Below are 9,598 nucleotides of genomic sequence, written 5' to 3'. Positions count from 1 at the left end.
CCTTGACTTCCTGAGCACAGAGGAGATGGCATGCCACTTGCTCTCCTGTGGCATTCATCACTATTGGGCCTGAAGTCCCATCTAGAAGTGGCTCAGCCTCTGCCCACAAGTCATCCGCCCTGTGTACAGGGCCCCTACCTCCCATTCTCAGGGCCACCTCTTGAAGAGTGAGTGACCCCTGGCCTGGACCCATCAGAATAGAGCCCCCTGCTCTGGCAGGCTAGGGGAAGGTGTGGCAGAACCCAACTCTGAGTGGCCAGAATAGGGGAGTCTCTGCTTCCCTCCCTGAGGCTTCAGTCCCCGTTCCACATTGAGCTGTGGCTCAGGGTGTTACCGGATGGGGTCCAGGCTGGAGCCAGTCTGCCTTGGGCCAGCCAGTAGTGTCTGGGTTCTTGACTTCATGGAGGAAAAATCTTGCAACATGAGTCCTGGTGATTCTGAGAATATATTTGTTAAACAGGGACAGTGAAATAAAGGGTTTAAGGTAGAAGAAACCATAGGAAAGAGAAAGAGAAAAAGAGGACTTTGAGACAGGTTCAGGGTTAAGCCTGGGATGAGCTCCTGCCTGCTGCTCCCCTGGTTGTAAGTCTTATGAGGTCCCCTCAAGGTTAGGGGAGAACACAAGATGTGGGCATGCTCTAGAGCAGGGGTCCTCAAACTACAGCCCGTGGGCCACATGCGGCCCGCCGAAAACATTTATCCGGCCCGCCGGGTGTTTTTGCCGCCGCTGCCTGTTCTGCTTAGCAGCCGACTAGTCCCGGGCCCACAGTGCGCATGTGTGGAATGTCTGAGGGACAGTGAACTGGCCCCCTGTTTAAAAAGTTTGAGGACCTCTGCTTTAGAGAGCACGCTGTGAGTTCTCTCTTTTGAGGTTTCTTTTATCTTTCTTTGGCCAGCGGGATTTCTAGGGGAGGTCTTAGGGGAGGGTCTTAGTAGAACATGCATTAGCTTTCCAGGTATGTTCTTCAATATGTTGATTCATCAAAATGTGTGTGTGTGTGTGTGTGTGTGTGTGTGTCAGGGTTATTTTCTGATTAGTTCTATTTATAAGAATGTCATTGAAGAGGGACCAGTACTGAGGCCAACCTGCCCCAGGTCAATCTGGAATGTGTAAACCATTTGATCCTAAGTATCCTGGGTTAGGAAGATGCAACCTTGTGATAATTATCTGGCTGTGAATTGCTCAAATTGTTTGGCCTTGCTTAATTATTTTGTCTCAGTTTCCCTTATTCCACTTGTCAAGGCATTGCCCCACCTTCTCACTATCTTGGCAAAAGGAAGCCACAGGAACCACGGACCCAGCCCACAGCACTGTTGTGTGAGGATTCAGGGCTGCACCCGGTTTCAAGGTCTCTGTTTTACTGTGTCTTGGGCTTCCCCTCTCCTCTCCTGGTGCTCAAGCCCCGACTTCCAGCAGTTTGTGCCCCGCTCTTTCAGAGCCCCCTCTGCCCTGGGGACCGTAGCGTCTGCCTGGCAGGGGCCCTCATCTTTCTCTGCCCCAGCGTATGCACCGGCAGCCATGGAGCACCTTGGACTGGGCGTGGGGTCTCCATCACTCCCGAGTAACTGTGAGAGAAAGACACTTTTATTCCCATCTCACAGATGAGGAAGTGAGACGCAGAACCCCGTGGGCTTTTCCATGAGGCCTCCCTCCTTCACACCCACACAGGCCTTACTTCTTCAGGTGGATCTGCTCCCACAGTGAGACACTGAGTGAACGTCTGCCCTCGGGGCACCCAGAGCAGGTGTGGCCTCCTGCTCTGCTCAGCTCAGCTCTGCAGCATCGGAGAAACCTGCAGCATGTTGGCTCCGAGGTTTTCTCTCCAGGCCAGCCCTCTAGCCCCCAGGGTGTCCTGGTCAACACCGAGGTCAGGCACTAACACAGGTGTCCCTGGCCATAGCCATCGCTGCGCGGGGAAAGGTATGGGAGGGGCAGCACACAGAGCCTTCACCAACCCACAACACCTTCACCAGCCCACAGCGCCCTCACAGCCCACAGCGCCTTCACCAGCCCACAGTGCCTTCACCAGCCCACAGCGCCTTCACCAGCCCACAGTGCCTTCACCAGCACACAGCGCCTTCACCAGCCCACAGCGCCCTCACCAGCCCACAGCGCCCTCACCAGCCCACAGCGCCCTCACTAGCACACAGCGCCTTCACCAGCCCACAGCGCCTTCACCAGCACACAGCGCCCTCACCAGCCCACAGCGCCCTCACCAGCCCACAGTGCCTTCACCAGCCCACAGCGCCTTCACCAGCCAACAGCGCCTCCACCAGCACACAGCGCCTCCACCAGCCCACAGCGCCCTCACCAGCCAACAGCGCCTCCACCAGCCCACAGCGCCTTCACCAGCACACAGCGCCTTCACCAGAGGGTTACCCAGCCAGGGGCATGGGCTCTCCAAGCCCAAGGACATGGCAGCAAAGGTGCAAGATGGAATTTCTGAGTAGAAAGAGCCCCATGGAGCTCATAGAGCCCTGGCTTTCCACCTGTGGCTCTGGCCCTCAGCAGAGGCCCCTCTTCCCACTTCCTGTTCCCACCCCACCTGCTGCTTCTCACCCTGGAGCAATCACGCCCATTAGATGTCATGATGTTTTCTAGAAGGCACCCTTTGCAGATGATGGCATTACACCAACTTATCGCCAATCTTTTTAATTAAAGCATTTTGCTTCAGCTCTACTAATGGCAGAGATCAGTAAACAGGGGAGATTGAATTACTGATATCGAAGCTCCCACAGCTCTTAAAAGGCTTAATTACTGGTGGGACCTCAGTGAGGCGGGAGGCCTGCTGACAAGCAGGCGGGCCTAACCCAGGGAGGCCCGCCCGTGTGAGGGTAACTGAAGGCCGGAACTGGACGTGCACAGGGAAATGCACATGGAAAATTTCCAGCCCTCTGGAAGGACACAGAGCTGCTAGAGTTATGGCTACAATCCCGTTTCCAGGAACTATGATGTCATGCTGGTGGCTGCTCAGTGCTGCTTAATTAAATTGCCTGGAGGCAGAACCATGTGTCCTGTGTCCCTGGTGTGCTGCTGACTGATAAGGGGACTGCAGACCCTGCTGCTGGCTGCTCTATCCAAAGGTCCCTCCCGCCCCTTCTGCAGTTAACACCCTTCTAACAACCGTCCCCAGGGAGCACTTCTCCTCCAGCAGGAAATGCCCTCAGAGGAGCCGCAGTGAAGGGAAAACAAAGGCCCCTGAGAGAAGGGTTTCACCCAGCCAGCTGAGGTCACAGAGGGGGCCTCGGACCCAGCCACTCAGCACGGCCCCCGGTGTGTGATGGACTGCTCATTACAGTCACCTGCTCCATCTCTCCAGGGTCACAATGCCCTGGGAGAAACCAGGAGCTATTTTTAATTTTTTTATTATTTTTTTAATCCTTACTCGGTGATTTGTTTGTTTGTTTTTTAATTTTGAGGAGAGAGAGAGAGAGAGAGAGAGAGAGATCAATTTGTTGCCTCCTGTATGCACTCTGACCAGAGATGGAACCTGCAACCTAAGGGTGCGGCCTGACCTGGAATCAAACCTGCAACCTTGTGGTGCACAGGATGATGCTCCAACCAGCTGAGCCACCTGACCAGGCGAAACCTGGAGCTATTTAAACAGAAATGTCCTATTAATTAAAGCTGCTCTGAGAGTGTGTATGGGTGGTTGTGAGTGTGTGTTGTGTGTGTACAAGTCCTTATTTAATGTCGGGGACAGGTTCTGCAATTTTAAGTGAAAAGAAGTATAACACAACCAGTTTTAACATAAGCTAATAAACAATGTCAAGTTCCCAAACACAATGACATTCGAGAAGCTGTTGTTCACGTGTGAGTGTGAGTGTCCCTGTGAGTGAGAGGATGTGTGAGTGTGAGTGTGAGAGTGTCCCTGTGAGTGAGAGGATGTGTGAGTGTGAGAGAGTGTCCCTGTGAGTGAGAGGATGTGTGAGTGTGAGTGTGAGAGAGTGTGCCTGTGAGTGAGAGGATGTGTGAGTGTGAGAGAGTGTCCCTGTGAGTGAGAGGATGTGTATGTGTGAGTGTGAGAGAGTGTCCCTGTGAGTGAGAGGATGTGTGAGTGTGAGAGAGTGTCCCTGTGAGTGAGAGGATGTGTGAGTGTGAGAGAGTGTCCCTGTGAGTGAGAGGATGTGTATGTGTGAGTGTGAGAGAGTGTCCCTGTGAGTGAGAGGATGTGTGAGTGTGAGAGAGTGTCCCTGTGAGTGAGAGGATGTGTGAGTGTGAATGTGAGAGTGTCCCTGTGAGTGAGAGGATGTGTGAGTGTGAGTGTGAGAGTGTCCCTGTGAGTGAGAGGATGTGTATGTGTGAGTGTGAGAGAGTGTCCCTGTGAGTGAGAGGATGTGTGTTAAGTGTGGTGTGCACGAGTAGAAGCAGAGATGCTCCTGGGGTCTTTGCTCCTGAGGACTGAGGACCAGTTAGGGTCCCTGTGACAGGCCAGAACTCGGCTCCCCGCGAGTGAAAGACCAGATCCTAGAGAAAGGTGGAGGAATAGACAGACTCGGAAAATCCTGCCCAGACCAAGACCCCCTAAAAGCTGACATAGGACTAGTGACAGCAGACCAACAGACTGCAAGGCAGCACACGTTTCTGAGGACAAAGAAAGACACTACAGTTACGTCAACAATAGAGTCACTGACCATAACTTAATAACATCATCTTGAAAATTCTCAAGAATTTACATAAAACTGACAAGTTTGCTGCCTCAGTGGAAGTTTTAAAACATTTTTAAAATCAGAAATGGATAGATCAAGGAGACAAAAAAACATAGTAAGTAAAAGGAAAGGGAATCTCATGAAAGTTCACAGAATGGTCCCGGACAGCCCACACTCTGGCACAGGCAGTCATTGGGAATCAACAATTAAGAAGTACGTGCATAAAAGTGTGCGTGGGACTGTGTGTGCTCCTAAATGACTGACATCAGGATGGAAACTTCACATCATTCTGCATTGTCGGGCAAGAAATGGCTATCAAAACGGGCGGAGTGCAGCTAAAGCAGTATTTAGAAGAAAATGTATAGCACTGCATGCATGAACTGAACAGAAAAAAGATTTTAAAACATTTAAATTTAAAAAAAACACAGAAAAAGTAAGTAAAGAATTGGTTTAAAAGCATTAAAAAAACAAGAGCATAAATAAGACTGAAAGTTATATATTTTTTTAAAAAACTAATAAAATCGATAAGGAAGAAATAAAGGAATCCTGTTCTGAGAACCCAGGCACCTCCCCCCTCCCCATCACCACCACATCCCCCTCCTCCGGGCCTGGTCTCTGACCCGGGGAGTCACCCTTTAGGTCCCCGGGCTCCCGAATCCTCTCCACGGTCTGCAATTGCCTGTGCTCTGTACCACCGTGGCCTGGATTCGGCTGGTTCTGCCCTGCCTCCCCCCAGGGGTGATGGACAACAGAGGGGTTGAGGGAAGTGAGTACGTGACCAAGCGCAAGCTCTAGGTGCCTAAAGATTCAACACGAGGTGGTATGTGGCGTGTAAGAAGTTTAAAGAAAATGAAACTTGCCTAGTTCTTTATTCACTCAGCTTGTTGGTTAGGCACCGGCCCTACGCTGTGCCAGGCTTGCGAAGGGGAAGATGAAACCGGGATTTTGCATTCCTGTCCCCCAAAATGTGAAGAAGGGCCCCCCCCCCCCCCCCCCGCGCTGTCCCACAGATAAAAGGCTCAGGGACAGGGCCACGCCCCGCTGTGCCTCAAGCCCTGACCAGAGTGCCTCCAGGGGCTCTGGCTCCAGGTGTCTGTGGGAAGCTGACTTTCCTGCGGAAAGATCTGATCAAAAGGGGCTGCCCACAGGCCAGGCACCTGCCTTCTGGGGGTCTCGGGAGCAAAGCCAACACCCCTGGCCTTCCCTCAGCCCCCTAAGAATAAGAGCTTCCATAACAGGTCAGCCTGCTGCGCGCTCCTCACCAGCCCTCTCCCAGTTAGGGGGGTTCCCTCCTTTCCCACCAGGAGTACCAGGTCGTCATCCCCTCTCCTGGGGGAGAGAACCAGGCTCAGAGGATGAATGACCTGTGGGGCGGTGCAGGAAGATGGAGGGGGGGTTTGAGCGGGGCACCCTGACTCCCAGCCTCCACCCTCACAGGCTGATCCAGCGGCCCTCGCCTCCCTCCAGAGGGAGCAGCGCCTGGCCCTGGGCCCAGCCTTCGCCTTTGGCAGGGACAGGCAGCCGCCCTTCCCCTCCCGAGATGCCCCCATGGCTCTGCTTCTCAGGGGCGCAGCCCTGTGTCAATCTTGTCCCCCATCAGAAGGGAGAGCTGGTGGCTGAACTACAGATCTGAGATAGGAGGGCTGCATTAACCCTGAACCTGCCAGGAAGCTCCGGTGCTCTGCACTGGGAGCAGGCCATCACAGCCTGGCCTCCCTCCATCGCGGCCTCAGCGGGATGTGACCAGGGGGAGGCTGGTGGGCGGGGGAAGCCATCTCCCTCCCCTGGACATGTGGGGGAACGGGGATCCCGACCATCAAGCTGTCAGGAATTTCTCATCTGCCCATAATGTGTCCCCGAAGTGAATGCTAATCAATAGGGCTGAGCTGCGACCCATCTGGACACAGCCTGTTAACCGGCCTCATTACGCTTCGAGGTGCTGCGTTGCCTGTCGTTTGGAAGATGAGATCCTGGGTGTGAACAATGAGAAAGCTCCTATCTGTGCCCAGAAAGCATGCATTCCGCACCCTAGCTCCCTGCCAGGCCTTGCCAGCGCTCCCCTGGTCCCACGGGGCACCTTTCGGGCTGTGCGTGTCCCCAGGAATGGAGGAGCCCTGCAAACCTGAACTGGGGGTGGGGGGTAGTCCTGGCTTTGAACTGCTCTGAGTTCCTCAGCAAGGCCCCAGCTCAGTTTCCGCATCCATAAGATGAGGTGGAGCCCCTCCCTGCTCCTGACTTGCGGTTCTCTTCTCCGGACTTCAGAAGGACCAGGGCTGCCCGGCTGCCTCTGCTGGCCCTGACAGCTCCAGTTCACGCTGGGGTTACTGGCAGGGGAAGCGAATCATTCGATGTCTCCGTGGGCTCAGGGCGACCTGGAAGGCTCTGGCTTCCCTCTGCCCTCTGCTCCCAGGCATGCCTGTGCCCATGCCTCTGTCCTCCCCAAGGTGGCTCTGAGCTGGTGTGGGAGCAAGGCTTCAGAAAGGTAACCCGGGGTATGGGGGCGGGGGTGGTCTGTAGAGGCGGGGCTGCCTGCGAGGGGCTGAGGGGCTGGCTCTCACAGCTCCATGACCAAGGGCCTGTGATTTCTCTGGGCTGTGCTCAGCTCCGGGCATGTGCTGTCAGGAAATCTCAGGGGTCCTTTCAAATCGCTCAGGGCTAGGCCAGGGCAGCGTGGAGGGAGGTTCGGACCCGGCCTCCCTTCCCACATAGCCCCTCAGATCTGGTCTCGCCATGTGGAGAGGCCTGGCCTCGCAGGCTGCTCCTTCCTGCCAGGGCACCCGCCTTGCCCCGGGCTCTCAGTGCCCAGCAAGGATGACAGACCGGGCCCTCCAGTCCCCTGACCTCAGGGGAAACTAGGGGTGTCAGATCCAGGGGTATGGCCGACAGTTGACAGGACATCTCATCCCGATCAGGCCCTCCCTGGATCAAGCCAGCCGCCCGCCAGGGGCCAGACTGGAGAGACACAGCTGAATGTCAGCCTCCACCTGTCCCTGGGAGGTGTCTCTGGAAGGTGTCCCTGGGCAGGTGTCTCTGGGCAGGTGTCCCTGGGAAGTGTCCCTGGGCCGGTGTCCATGGAGGCCCTGATTCTCCGACTCTGTGAGGCATGCATCCCAGTTTGGAAGCTCCCGCTGGGCCCAGCTCTGTCAGTACAATAGAGGGGACAAAGGTTTCTCTCCCAGGAAACGGAATCCTCACAGCGGGGAGATCTGCAGTCAGCACCTAACCAAGGACATGCCTGCCAGTGGGGGAGTCTCCCCAGATGGGCTAAGAAGTATCTAACCAGCTCGCAGGCCTGACTTCTAGTTCACAGGAAATACAGGGGACAGAGGAGCAAGGTCAACAACATCAGGACAAGGGAGGCAGGCGCTGTCCAGGAGACACTGGGCCTGGATGCTGCAAAAAGGCAACACCTGAGAAGGGCTGTTCTCGTCCGACAAGATCACAGAGGCGGAGCCAAATGGCAGCATGGGCTTAGCTTGACCTGGGCTTTTAAAAAATCATAAAATAGGTTCTTGGGTTAATTTGGGAAATCTGAATATGGAGTTGGAATGATATTTGGAATTGTTCTTAGTTTTCTTAGGGTATCATAATGGCATTGTAGTTGTATAAGGAAAAGACCTCACTTCTGTGTGATGCAGGCTGAAATACTTAGTGCTGAAGTGTCATGATATTTGCACCTCAATTTCAATTGTTTAGTAACAATGTCTGTGCACGTGTGTGTGTGTGTGTGTGTGTGTGTTTGTGTGCAAGCGCGCAGAGAGAGGAGGAGGGAGAGAGAGGAAAGCAGGGCAAAAATGGACAATGTTAACAGTGCTCAGTCTGGGCGTGCCTGTACCATTCTTTCAACTCTTCCAACTTCTGTCTTTGATGCTTTTCATAAGAAAAAAGGGGTGCAGCCTCACTGCACACAAAGGACACGTGCCTCTAGGCACCTCTCCCAGGGTGCCTTCTTCCCGCTGCAGCCAGGCGCCCGGCTTCCCTGCTCTCCCTACTTCCCTGCCTGCCCCCAGGCCTGTCAGTCCTGTGGTGCAGCAGGTGCCTCTGGCCTCGAGGCCTATTCCTGCTGCTCCCTCCTTATTACCCCCACTCAAGCCTTTGTCCTTGGAGGCATCACGTCACCAGGAAGCCTTTTCTGGCCTCCGGGCTGGGCTGTGTGGCCCCATCGTAGGGCCCTGTCCTTTCTCATTGGATGTCCCTGTTACTCTCCACTCGATGAGAAGGGCCTGTGTTTGTGCCCAGCCATGCCTGCTGAGGGTGACCGGTTGCTCTCTGCAACACCAGAACCTGATGACCGGGATCACTGATGGTAGGTGCCAGCCTTGCTGGAACCCGGGGACGCAGGGGCAGCCAACACAAGCCATGGGCTACTCCCTCCGGAGAGCCTCCGTGCTTTCCCCAGGCAATGCGATTGCTCTGACGTGGGCCAGGCTTGATGGACACCCCCAGCGTCCCTGGGCATCACTCATTTCCCACCCTGGGTCCTAGTCTTCCCAGTGCTGCTCCTAAGACCAAGCCCAGCCTCCTTGGGTCACACCAGGTTAAAGTTTCCTAGGTGTGTCCTGGAGATAGCAGGGCTCAGGTCCTCTGGGCTCTGAACACGCCGCTGGGTTTGGCTCCTCCTCCTCACCAGGGCTGGGCTCTGGGGCTCCCCCCCTCTTTTCCCATAAAGGCCTGGTGGGGCCCAAGGGCAGCTCCACAGGCCAGCACACTATTCAAGGGTATTTTTCATTTGGTGCAAATTGAATATGTTCTGAAAAGAAATCAATAGAACTGAATTTGATCATGTTCAGTTCTTCCTACTGTTTAAAGAGTGAGAGTTCCAGACACCACAGCCTCCCCGGCTCCCCAGCCTGGGCTCTGCGGCAGGCAGCGCACCCCAGCTCACCCCTGCTGGCACCCTGCCGGAGGGCCCCAGGGGCTCACAGCTGTCAGAGTCAGCGTTCACCCC

This window comes from Myotis yumanensis, unplaced genomic scaffold (genome assembly GCF_028538775.1).
Source record: "Myotis yumanensis isolate MYYU_CA2020_CCGP unplaced genomic scaffold, mMyoYum1.0.hap1 SCAF_13, whole genome shotgun sequence".
Taxonomy (NCBI): Eukaryota; Metazoa; Chordata; class Mammalia; order Chiroptera; family Vespertilionidae; genus Myotis; species Myotis yumanensis.
Note: the sequence above shows the minus strand (reverse complement) of the source record.